At 35.1% G+C, this 13,388-nt stretch overlaps 1 protein-coding gene across 5 annotated transcripts in view; it reads left to right on the top strand.

Moving 5' to 3' along the window:
- The window catches only part of FRS2 (fibroblast growth factor receptor substrate 2), a 106,425-nt gene that overhangs the window by 79,171 nt on the left and 13,866 nt on the right, over positions 1-13,388 (top strand). For all 5 annotated transcript variants that reach the window (XM_045184610.3, XM_024576463.4, XM_024576461.4 and 2 more), the window contains one exon: positions 8,367-8,461. The gene's annotated coding sequence lies outside the window, so the exon portion shown is untranslated. The remainder of the gene's footprint in view (positions 1-8,366; positions 8,462-13,388) is intronic.

Genomic DNA, 13,388 nt, shown 5'->3' with positions numbered 1-13,388 from the left:
ATTTTTCTAAATGTCTACATAGCCCAAAATTACTTTGTTGTTTGCACAGTACTTATGAAATAGGTGTCCTGATCTTATTAATGAGGACATGAGGGACAGAAAGATTGACCAACTGCCAAAGGCATAGAACATTGTTTTAAGATAAATCATCATTATTAGTTCAATAGCTAATGTTTATTAAGTGCTTACTATATGCTAGGCACTATTTAAGGCTTTTTATATGTATTAATTATTAAGAGTCAGATCTGGATTTAATTCTGCCTCTTCCTCTTACCAGCTACTGACCTTGGGAAAGCTAGACCTAACCTCTTCAAGACTTGGTTTCCTCATTTGGACATGGAAAAGATGATAGTGCCTACCTCCTAGGATGACTGTATGGATTGAGATAATCCAAATAAATGTGTGTCTGTTGTATAGTTAGGGCTTTAAAAATCAGGTTACTCCTGAAAAATAAGGTGCTAGTAGATAGTATTCCATATAATTTTTAGCTTCTTGATGATTATTCTATTAAAATCATTGTATTCTTGAGTATAACATGATAGTAAATGCTTGTATATGTAACTATTTTATAGAAAAACATCCATGTTACAACAGGATCATAGCTCCGTGTAGAAGCTATTGCTACCTTTTCCCTTTCACTATTTCCCAGTCACCTTTTGGTTCTACGCCTCTCCTAGCGGGAAGAAACGGAAGGGAGTTAAGTAGTCATGGAGAGTATCTAAGGTATCTGTGTTCCAAAATCGGTAGCAGGACTCCTGCAGTCCATTGCATTGTGTACATTCCAGAAGTATTGTGGTATATCAGTTATTTGAAAACCCAAATGTGTTTTCTTATAGAAACTGTCCTTTTAAATAAGGCACATATACTCTCTTCATCCCGGTTACAACTAACATGCTGGATAGTTGCATGTAAAAACAAGCAAAAACTCCACAGTGCTTTGTCAGTACCAATAATCAAGGCATTTAAAACAATAAAACAATATATATTGATCCTCACAATGAGGTCCAGAGAGGAGTCCGGGAAGACAATGCAGTAGGACGCATCAGGATATATGTCTCTCCACCTGGATAGCATTTGCACTTCCAGAATCTGATGTGATTATTCTAGAACTCTGTGATTATTGAACATTTGCAGCTTCCAGGAGAAAAGGCTTAGATGTAAAATTGCACTTAATTTTAGTCAATTTCAGCTTTTAACACAGTAGCATCTACTCCCAGCCCTGGACATCTTATATACAACTTGTAGGATCCAGGAGAGGACAGAAGGACCCTCTTCTCCAAATATCAGGGGTCTGTGCTTGGGTCACTGATCGCTGCTTTTGATAACAGAGGTGCAGACCAAGAAGTGGGCAGCCATTGATGTTGCACCTCCCTGTTGTTGCAAGCACTTTCCCCTCCAGCTGAAATGACTTCTAGGATATTTAAAGGGCTATCACATTCATTTCTCTCCTTTTCCCCTTTTTGGGAGTCTGAAATTAAAGACTAGGTCATTAAAAAGCAATTGCATATACAGGAAAATTTAGAAAGTGCAACAAGCAAAAGGCTCAGAAAAGACTTGAGAATACCTTAGGTTTATACCTCAGACTGACGGTTGGTGCCGACACAAATAAAACTTACAAAATACAGCAAACATTGGGGAGGGGGGAGATTCTTTAGTTCAATAATTACACCATTATTAGATTCATATGTCCAGTTTTCAACAATAAAAATATCACAAAACATGCTTAGAAATAAAAAAGTATGGCCCATTCGAAGGGGGGAAATCAATAGAAACTGCTCCTGAAAAAGACTTGATGACAGATATAACACACAAAGACTTTAAAACAACTGTTTTAAAGATACTCAGAGGACTAAAGGAAGATGTGGAAAAAGACAAGAAAATGATGTATAAATGAAGGAAATATCAATGAAGAGAGAGAAAACATAAAAAGGAACCAAATAGAAACTCTGGATTTGAAAAGTACAATAATGAAAATGAAAAAAATCAGTAGAAGGGTTCAAAGTCTGATGTAAGCAGGCAGAACAAAGAGTCAACAAAGTTGAAGATAGGACGATGGAAATTATCAAGTCTGAGGAACAGAAAGAAAACAGATTGAAGAAAAACGAACAGAGCCTAAGGGATCTGTGGGACACCTTCAAGTGAACTAACATACATATTGTGTGAGTTCTAGAAGGCGAGCAGAGAGAAAGGGGCAAAGAGAGTATTTGGTGAGACACATGAATATAAACATCCAAGGAGCTCATTGTACTTCAGGTTCACCCAAAGAGACAGACACCAAGACCCATTATAGTCCAATTCCCAGAAGCCAAAGACAGGAATCTTGAAAGCAAGAGAGAAGCAAATTATTGTTGTCTGTACGTTGTACATACAAGGGATCCTCAATAGGATTAATACCAAATTGCTCATCAGAAACTTTGGAGGCTAGATGGCAGTGGACATGCACATTGAAAGTGCTAAAAGACCCAAAAAACAAACAAAACCAACCAATAAAACACCTGTCAACCAAACAATCCTATATTTGAAAAACTGTCTTTCAAAAATGAGGGAGAAATGAAGACAGTCCCAGATAATCAAAAGCCATGGGAGTTTATTACCACCAGATCTGCCCAGTAAGAAATGTACTCCCTAAGAAAGAGAAGCCTGCAAGGTGAAACAAAAGGACATTAGACAGTAACCTGAAGCCCTGTGGAGAAATAAAGGTCTCACTAAAGGTAAATACAAGGGAATTTTAAATGCTAGTACTGTTATATCAAAGATTTGTAACTGCATTTTTTGTTCTCTGATTTAGTATTTAAGAGACTAGTACATTTGAAGAAAAACTAACTTTTCTAAAGGCTAGTATTTAAACTTTAGTTTTTCACTATTTCTTTTCTATATAATTTAAGAGATGAGTACTTTAAAAGAATTTGTTTATGTTTTTGGGTACACTGTGTAAAGGTGTAGTTTTGTGACATCAATAATAGCAAGGAATGAGGACAAAACTATAAAGGTGCAGTTTTTGTATATTAATGATATTAAGCTGGTATAAATTCAAATTGGACTGTTATAACTACAAAATGTGAAATGTTATCCCCATGGTAACCACAAAGAAAATAGCTATAGAATATACACAAGAGGAAGTGAAAGACAAAAAAGCTTAAGGCAAATGGAAGACAAATAGCAAAACAACAAGTAAGTCCTTCCTTATTTGTAATTACTTTAAATGTAAATACATTAAACTCCAATCAAAAGACAGATTTGCAGAATAGTAAAAACATGATCTGCTTATATGCTGTCTAAAAAAGATTCACTTGAGAACTAGACACAAGTAGATTGAAAGGAAAAATACAGAAAAAGATATGAGCAAAAAGTAACAGGGGGGGGTGACTATACTAATATTATACAAGAAAGACTTTTAAAAAGTTACAAGAGATGATGAACACCATACAAAATATTTATAAACTATTTGGTAGAGCAAGAAAATAGAACAATTATAAACATGCATGTGCCTAATGACAGGTCATAAAAATATACAAAGCAAAAAATGACAATTAAAGGAAGAAATGGTTCTATAATAATAGTTGGAGACTTTAATACTCTATTCACAATAATAGATAGGTAACCAGAGAAAACAGTCTACCCAAACAGTGACACCATAAACATTTTTTTCAAGTGCACATGGGACATTTTCAGGACAGACCATGTGTTAGGCCACAAATTAGGTTCATAGCCTTTAAAAGGTAGCTGTCTTACAAATACAAAATATCTTATATCTAGCCATAAGAGGATGAAGTTAGATATCAACAACAGAAAAAAACTAGAAAATTGACAAAATTGTACATGTTAAACAACACACTTTTAAACAATAAATGTATCAAATATGAAATCACAGGGGAAATCAATGGAGCCAAAAGTTGGTTCTTTGAAAAATTCAACAAAGCTGACAGATTTTGGCTAGATGAATTATGAAAAAAAGAGGGAAGACTCAAATTACTTAAATAAGAAATGAAAGTGGGATATCACTACTGATTCTGCCAAAATAAAAAGGATTATAAGAGAGCACTGTGAAGAATTATAGACCAACAAATTAAATAGCCTAGATAACAAGGAAAAAATCCTAGAAACACCAAACCTACCAAGACTGAGTCACAAAGAATTCAAAAATCTGAGTAGACCTATAACCAGTAAAGAGATTGAATCAGTAATCAAAAATCTCCTGACTAGAAAAGCCCTGGCTTCACTGATCAATTCTGCCAAACATTTAAAGAACTAATAATCAATCCTCAAACTTTTCCAGAATATTGAAGATGAGGGAACACTTCCTAATTCAGTGTATGAAGCCAGCATTACCCTGATACTAAAGTGAGACAAAGACAGTACAAGAAAACTACAGACCAATATTCCTTATGAACATTGATTCACAAATCCTCAACAAAATACTAGCAAACTGAATTCAGTCACACATTAAAAGGATTATACACCATGACAAAGTGGGATTTGTTCTTGGAATACAAGGGTGTACAACACACAAAAGCCAGTCAATGTAATGAACCACATTAACAAAAGGAATATAAAAAACACATGATTATCTCAATTGGTGCAGAAAAACATTGGACAAATTTTAACACCTTTTCATCATAAAAACACTAAAAAGCTAAAAGTAGAAGGAAACCACCTTGACATAAAAGCCATACACGAAAAATCCACAGTGAACATCATACTCAATAGTGAAAGACTGAAAGCTTTTCTTCTAAGATCAGGAAAGGATACCCACTTTGGCCACTTTTATTCAACATAGCACTGGAAGTTCTAGCCAGAGCAATTAGGCAAGAAAAAGAAATAGAAGGCATCTAAACTGGAAAGGAATGAGTAAAATGATCTTTGTTTGCAGATGATAAGGTCTTATGCCCAGAACACCCTAAAGATTCCACAAAAAAGTACTTAAAGCTAATAAATGAATTCAGCAGAAAAGCAGGATACAAATTCAACATGCAAATATTAGTTGCATTTCCATACACAGTGAACAATCTGAGAAGGAAATTACAGAAACAGTTTTATATTCAGCAACATCAAAAAGAATAAAATACTGAGGAATTACATTAACCAAGGAGGTAAAAGACTTGTACAAATGGAAACTATAAAATGTTGCTATAAGAAATTAAAGAAGAAATTAAAAGTAAAACATTCTGTGTTCATTAGAAGAATTAGATGGTATAATAATGTTAAAATGCTATCTAAAGAGATGTACAGATTCAGTGCAATCCCTATCAAAAGCCTAATGATTAAAAAAAAATATGTATATAAACCCATCCTAAAATTAATATGAAATTTAAAGGAACTCCAGATAGCTAAAACAATCCTGAAAAAAAAGAACAAAACCAGACAACTTAAACTTCTGATTTCAGAACTCACTACAAAGCTACAATAATCAAAACTGTGTGGTTCTGACATAAAGAAGAGAGAACCCAGAAATACACCCTACATGACCAAGACCCTCGTGGTCAAATAAGTTATGACAAGGGTGCCAAGAAAATTCAACGGGGAAAGGGCAGTCTTTTCAACAAATGGTGCTGAGAAAACTGATTGTCCACATGCAAAAGAATGAACTTTGACCCTTACCTAGCTCCATATATGAAAATTAACTCAAAATGATTCAAAGACATAAATACCAGACATAAAGCAATAAAATTCTTAGGAGAAAATACAGGACAAAACCTTCACAAAATTGGATTTGGCAATGCTTTCTTGTATATGACACTAAAAGCACAAGCAACAAAAGCAAAAGGAGACAGATTGGACTTCCTGAAAAATAAAAAAAATTGTACATCAAGAGATGTGGCTCAGTTGGTTAGAGCATTGTCCCTGTACACCAAGGTTGTGGTTGGATCCCTGATCAGAGCACATCTGAGAATGTACCAATGAATGCATAAGTAAGTAGACCATCAAATCGATGTTCCTCTCTCTCCCTTTCTCTCTAAAATCAGTAAATAAAAATGAAAAGTAAAGAAAAAGACACTATTAATAGAGTGAAGAGTGCAGCCCTCAGAATGGGAAAAAATACTTGTAAATTATAAATTTGCATAAGGTAAATAGACAGTACATATAAAGAACTTTTAAAACTCAACCACAGAAAAACAAACCACCTGGTTCAAAAATGGGCCAAGGTCTTGAACAGGCACTTCTTCAGAGAAGATAAGCAAACGGCCATAAGCATATGTAAAGATGCTAAACATCACTAATCATTAGGGAAATGCAAATCAAAACTACAATGAGATGCCACCTCACACCTGTTAGAATGGCTGACACCAGAAACAGAAAACAAATGTTAGCGAGGATGTGAAGAAATTGGAACCCTTGTGCATTGCTGGTGAAAATGTAAATTGTGTAGCCACTGCCAAAATTAGTATGATGGTTTCTCAGAATACTAGTAGAGTTACCATATGGTCTCATAATGGAATTAAATACCCAGAAGCGATACTAATTCTGAATCTATACCCAAAAGAATTGAAAACAGGATCTCCAAGACATACTTTGTCTATGTTTGTAGCATTATTCACAGTAGCCAAAAGATGGATGAGTGTCCAACAGATGAATAGATAGGCAAAATTTGGTATATACATACAAGGAAATATAATTCAGCCTCGAAAGGGAAAAATTCTGACATGTGCTACAACATAAATGAACTCTAAGGACATTAAGCTAAGTTAAATTAAGCAAGCACAAAAAGATAAATATTGTATGAGCTCACTCATATGAGGTACCTAGAGCAGTCAGACGTATACAAACAGAAAGTAGAATGGTGGTTGCCAGGATTTGGGGAGAGGGGAAGTGAGTTGTTTAATGGGTAGAGTTTCAGTTTTGCAAGATGAAGTAGTTGTGGATGTTGGTTGCACAATACTGAATATATTTACAGTACTGACATGTATACTTAAAAGTGGGAAGATGGCAAATTTTATGTTGTGTGCATTAATTATACTACAATAAAAAAAAATGGACAAAGGAATAAAAAGAGGCCTGATGGTGGGACAGAATAAAAAGTTTGCAGAGATTCTAGTGGAGGCTTTTTAATATTTCCAAGGGCTTATAGGTTGGTACAGTGATTCTTTAATATGTTTCATTTCAAGAATTAGGACTTTTACTTGATAGAGTGGTATAGACAGATTGCTGTCATCTCTTTAATTCTATTGACTATGATTAAACTCGTTTCAGAATGGACGTTATGGGATGCTTCTAAGTGAAGTGAATAAAGAGAGGAAGAGAGATTTTCTGAGTTGATTGGCTAAACTTAGAGAGATGGCCAAGTGGAATATGTATTCATATAAAAGCAGTGGGTTATGGTAGAATGAACTGGACAATTTTACAAGCCTGAGACAAAGCACAATGTTTGTTTAGTTTCTGGGGGAAAGGGTGTGCTAAGGAAGAGGCACGGGTTGCTGCCCACCCTAATGTGGGGTTTGGCAGCACCTTATGACGGGAATGAGTGAACATCTGCTGAGCTGCTGATTTTATATACAGGTTTGAAATCCAGAATTGAGATATTTGATTGAGTATGGTCTCATGGTTTTGGAAATGTTCATTTTGGATATTGATCATACTTGTTAACTTTAATTACTATGTAGATTAAAGTGAGACTGTTCACAAAACCTCTAACATAATGCCTCATGTAATGTAGCAGTAAATTTTAGTGCCTGTTTTTGAGAGAGTTTAATTTTTTTCTGTGCTGTAAAATGTGAATAAATGGGCCAGAAAATTTTCAAAAGTATATTGAAATCTCTTGAAACTTTAGATTGTACCAGATTGCTATAATTTACAAATAGATTGCCCTGTGAGTCTATGGCATGTTCGTTCATATGGACTGTTCGGTGATGACTGACTCCTGATTTGGCTCTGGGGGATCTTGTAGAATAGGAAGATACACAGGGGGGATTCTAAAGAGAGACAGCTCTTTGAGGGGCTGATGGTGAGGTTTAAGAAAAGTGACTGAAGGTGGAAATTTAGCCTGACACTGGCTAAAACAGCTTCCTTAGAGCTGGAAAGGAATCTTGGGTGATTTAGTCTAACTTCTCATTTTACGGCTGAGGAGAATATAGGGAAATCATAGCTATAGAGGAGAAACCATAGTCACTGGCTTCTAAAAGTCCTGATATCCAAACACCATAGAACTCACTATTGCATTTTCACTCTTTCTTTTGAAAAGGCCGTGTTAATGATAACATCTACACATCACATTACTTTTTACAATATATCTTCTATATTAAATAATTTTTAATCAAATTTTAGACATTGGAGTTTAAATAGATAATTTCAACTAGCAGTGCTGCTAGAAGTCTCATAAGGACAATTATTATTTTAAAAGAAATAAGACATTCTCATAATTTCTTTTTTAGGTTAAGTCATCAAACAAAGAAAACATGGTATTTTGAAGTATGATTAAACTCCTGATGCTGCAGCAGAGGCTACGAATATTAATGGCCAGATCTAGGTAAGTTGAATTTTATCTTCAAAAAAATCATGAAGTCCACAGATTATATTTTTTAAACAAGAGATTTTGATAATGTTTTCTTCTTTTTTTAAAATTTTTATTCAATTGCAGTTGTCTGCATTTTCTCCCCATAATGTTTTCTTCTTTAATTTTAATTTTTCAATTACAGTTCACATTCAGTATTATTTTATATTAGTTTCAGGTGTACAGCATAGTGGTTAGACAATCGTAGACTTTATAAAGCGTTCTTCCTAATATTTCCAGTACCCAACTGGCACTATACATAGTTATTAGAATATTATCTACTGTATTTCCGATGCTGTACTTCACATCCCCATGACTGTTTTGTAACGACCAATTTGTGCTTCTTCACTCCTTCACTTCTTTCACTCAGCCTCCCGGCCCCCCCGCCCCCCCTCTGGCAACCACCAGTCCACTCCGTGTCTATGAGTGTGTTTCAATTTTGTTTGTTTATTTTAGTCTTTAGATTCCATATATAAGTGAAACCATATGGTATTTGTCTTTCTCTGATTGACTTATTTCACTGAGCATAATACCTTCTAGGTCTATCCTTGCTGTTACAAATGGTAAGATTTCATTCTTTTTTATGGCTAATATTTCATTGTGTATATGTACCGCAGCTTTTTTTATTGACTTGTCTGTTGATGGACACTTGAGTTGCTTACATATCTTGGCTGTCATAAATAATGCTGCAGTGAACATTGGGGTGCATACTTAGGTAGGTTCTGGGGTTTGGATAAAACCCCAGAAGTGGAATCACTGGGTCATAAGGCAGTTCCATTTTTAATTTTTTCGAGGAAACTCTATACTCTTTTCCTTAATGGCTGTGCTAGTCTGCATTTCCAGGGCACAAGGGTTCCCTTTTCTACACATCCTCGTCAGCACCTGTTGTTTGTTCATTTATTCATGATAACCATTCTTTGTTTTTTTCTTTTCTTTTCTGATGATAGCCATTCTGACAGGTATGAGGTGACATCTCATTGTGGTTTTAATATGTATTTCTCTGACAGTTAGTGACATTGAGCATCTTTTCATATGTCTATTGGCCATCTGTATGTCCTCTCTGTAGACATATCTCTTCAGTCCTTTGCCCATTTTTTTAACTGGATTGTTTGATTTTTTTTGTTGTTGAGTAGTATGAGTAAGTTATCAAACAAAGAAAACATGGTATTGTTTTGGATATAAATTTTGAATATAGCCCCTTAATCAGATGTATGAAGTTCTCCAATTTAATGGGTTGTCTTTTTGTTTTGTTGATAGTTTACTTTGCTGGGCAAAAACTAGTTTGATGTAGTCCCATTTATTTTTTTCTTTTGTTTCCCTTGCCCAAGGAGATATATTGGAAAAAATATTGCTAAGGGAAGTGTTTGAGATTTTACTGCCTGTGTTTTCTTCTAGAAAATTTATGGTTTCGAGTCTTACATTTAAGTTTTTAATCCATTTTGAGTTTATTTTTGTATGTGGCAGAAGAGGGTGGTGTAGTTTCATTTTTTTCACATATCTGTCCAATTACTCAGCACCTTTTATTGAATAGACTGTCTTTACCCCATTGTATGTTTTTCCTTCCTTTGTCAAATACATAGTTGTGGGTTTATTTCTGGGCTTTCTTTTTTTTTTTTAAGATTTTATTTATGCATTTTTAAAGAGAGGGAAAGGGAGAGAGAAGGAGAGGGAGAGAAACATCAATCAGTTGCCTCTTGTACCTGGACCGGGAATTGAACCTGCAACCTAGGCATGTGCCCTGACCAGGAATTGAACCTGTGACCCATCAGTTTGCAGGATGACACCCAGCGAACTGAGCCACTCCAGTCTGGGCTATTTCTGGACTTTCTGTTGTGTTCCATTGATCTGTATGTCTGTTTTTTATGCCAATACCTTGCTGTTTTGATTACTATGGCCTTGTGTAGTTTGATATCAGGTAGTATGATACCTTCAGCTTTGTTCTTCTTTCTCAATATTGCAGAGGCTTTTTGGGGTCTTTTTTTTTGTGGTTCTAGATAAATTTCCAAATTATTGGTCCTAATTCTATGAAATAGGCCATTGTTATTTTGAGGAATTGTGTTCAATGTATATAGATTGTTTTGGATGGTATGGACATTTTAATGATGTTAATCCTTCCTATGCAAGAACATGGTATATGCTTCCATTTATTTCTGTCTTTAGATTCTTCCTTCAGTGTCTTATAATTTTTTAAATACAGGTCTTTCCTAGGTAAGGAAATTTATTCCTAGGTATTTTATTTACTATTGATACAATGTAAATGGAATTTCTTTTTAGTTTCCCTTTCTAATAGTTTATTATTGGTGTATAAAAATGCAACCAAATTCTGAATATTAATTTTATATCCTACTTTTTTGAATTCATTTATCAGTTCTAGTAGTTTGGTGGAGTCTTTAGGGCTCTGTGTATACAATACCATGTCATCTGCCAATAATGACAGTTCTTCCTTTCCAACTTGGATGTCATTTATTTCTTCTTGTCTAATTGCTGTGACAGGGACTTCCAGTGCTGTGTTCAGTAAGAGTGGTGAAAGCAGACATCCTTGTCTTGTTTTCTACCTTAACGGAAATGCTTTTAGTTTATCCCCATTGAGTATGATGTTGGCTGTGTGTTTTATATGGCCTTTATTACACTGACGTATGTTCTCTCTACTCCCCCTTTGAAGAGAGCTTTTGTCATCAATCAGTACTGGATTTTTTCAAATGCTTTTTCAGCATCTGTTGATATGGACATGTGATTTTCATCCTTTATTTTGCTTATATGGTGTATCACATTAATTGATTGGCAGATTTTATACCAACTTTATATCCCAGGAAGAAATCCCATTCCTATCATGGCATGTGATCTTTTTTGTGTATTGCTGGAGTAGGTTTGCTAATACTTTATTGAGGATATTTGCATCTATATTCATCAGGGATATTGGCCTATGATTTTCTTTCTTTGTAAGGTCTTTATCTGGTTTTGGAAGTAGGATAGGGCAGGACTCACAAAACGAGCTTGGGCGTCTTTCCTCCTCTTGAAATTCTTGGAATAGTTTGAGAATGAATGGTGTTAGTTTTTTTTAGTATTTGGTAAAATTCCCCTGTGAAGGCATCCGGGTCCGGGACTTGTGTTTGCTGGGAGTTTTTTGATTACTGCTTTGATATCATTAGTTGTAATTGCTGTTTTCCGATTTTCTGATTTTTCTTGATTCAGTTTTGAAAGATTGTATATTTTTAGGAGTTTTTCTATTTTTTCCAGGTTGTCCAATTAGCTTGTAATATTTTCTTACATTCCTGTGTGTTCCTGTGGTTTCAATTGGTACTTCTTTCATTTCTGATTTTATTCATTTGGGTCCTCTCTCTTTTTTTTTGGTGAGTCTGGTTAAAGGTATATCAATCTTTTTTACCTTTTCAAAGAACCTGCTCTTGGTTTCATTGATCTTTTGTACTGTTTTTTAGTCTCTATTTTATTTCCACTCTGATCTTCATTACTTTCTTCCTTCTACTCATTTTGGGCTTTTTTGTCCTTTTTCTAGTTCTTTTAGGTATACGGTTAGAATGTTTATTTAGATTTTTCTTGCTTCTTGAGGCAGTCCTGTATTGCTATGAATTTCTCTCTTAGGACTGCTTTTTCTATGTCCCATAGAATTTGGGTAGTTGTGTGTTTATTTTCATTTGTCTCAGGGTAACTCGATTTCTTCCTCACTCTCATTTTTAGCCCATTCATTGTTTAATGACATGTTATTTCACCACCATGTGTTGGTGTGTTTATCAGTTTTTTTTCTTGTAATTGATTGTGAGTTTTATGCTATTGTGGTTGGAGAAAATGCTTGATATGATTTCCATCTTCTTTCTTGAGACATGTTTTGTGTCCTAAGATGTGGTCTATTTTAGAAAGTGTTCTGTGTGCACCTGAAAAGAATATATGTCTTGCTGCTTTGGGGTGAAATGCTCAAAAATTATCAAATAAATACATCTGGTCTAGTGTGTTGTTGAAGGTTGCTGTTTTTTTGTTGATTTTTTTGTCTGGAAAATCTATCCATTGATGTAAGTGGGGGTTAAAATTTCCTACTAAGACTATATTAATGTCAGTCTCTTTCTTAATAATGTTTTCTTGAATGCAATCATTTTGCGTGCTGATTTGCTGTCACCTCCCACCCCCAAAGGATAAGGACAAAAGGCTTTAATTAAACTAAGACAGTGTTCACTAATTTAAAATATTCAACAAACCGTTGCAATATTGATCCTCCCCAACAGTAGCTACCTTTTGTTCTTGAATGTACCCTAGTTAATTTCTTCAGTTGCTTTCCTAAGGGAACATCGTAAGTCTGTGTGTGTTTTTGCTGAATTATGAACTTGGCACTGTGAGACGATGAGGTCACATGTGTTCTCATCGAGTGTTTACAGTGTTAGTGCATATTATTAGGTCTTGTTACATAACTCACATGTGGTCCCCAAATATTAGTCTGGCGGTCATAAGTTAAGAATATCTAGTATCTTGCCTTTCTCCTTGCCTAGGAGTTGGTGGATCAGGAAGAGGAGCCAGAGATATGGATTAAAACTCCACATTTAAAAAAAGTCCTCTTTTATGTTGAAAATTGATCACAAGTGCCTGTTGTTCCAGCTAATTTAGTTTCTCACTCATATTAAGCTTGTTCTTCAACCCCACTGAAGCCTCCTGTTCCTTTTTGCCTGCATTTTCTCCCATTGTGTCAGCCTTCTTCTTTATTTCTTTCCTGACCAGACCTGATGATCCATCACTTCAGGAATTCTCTCCAACACCCTGCCCCCGGGTATGGTCCATATCCTTTAATTTTCTTGTCCTCTTACCCTCTGATCTGGGGTCATTGAACTTTCTACCTTCTGGACTGCTGAGCACAGCTAGACAAACAGCATAGCTTTGCAGCCTCTCTGAGCTCTCAGCA

This window comes from Desmodus rotundus, chromosome 3 (assembly GCF_022682495.2).
Source record: "Desmodus rotundus isolate HL8 chromosome 3, HLdesRot8A.1, whole genome shotgun sequence".
Classification (NCBI taxonomy): domain Eukaryota; kingdom Metazoa; phylum Chordata; class Mammalia; order Chiroptera; family Phyllostomidae; genus Desmodus; species Desmodus rotundus.
The sequence above is the reverse complement of the archived record's forward strand: the minus strand, read 5'-3'. Positions and strand labels throughout refer to the sequence as shown.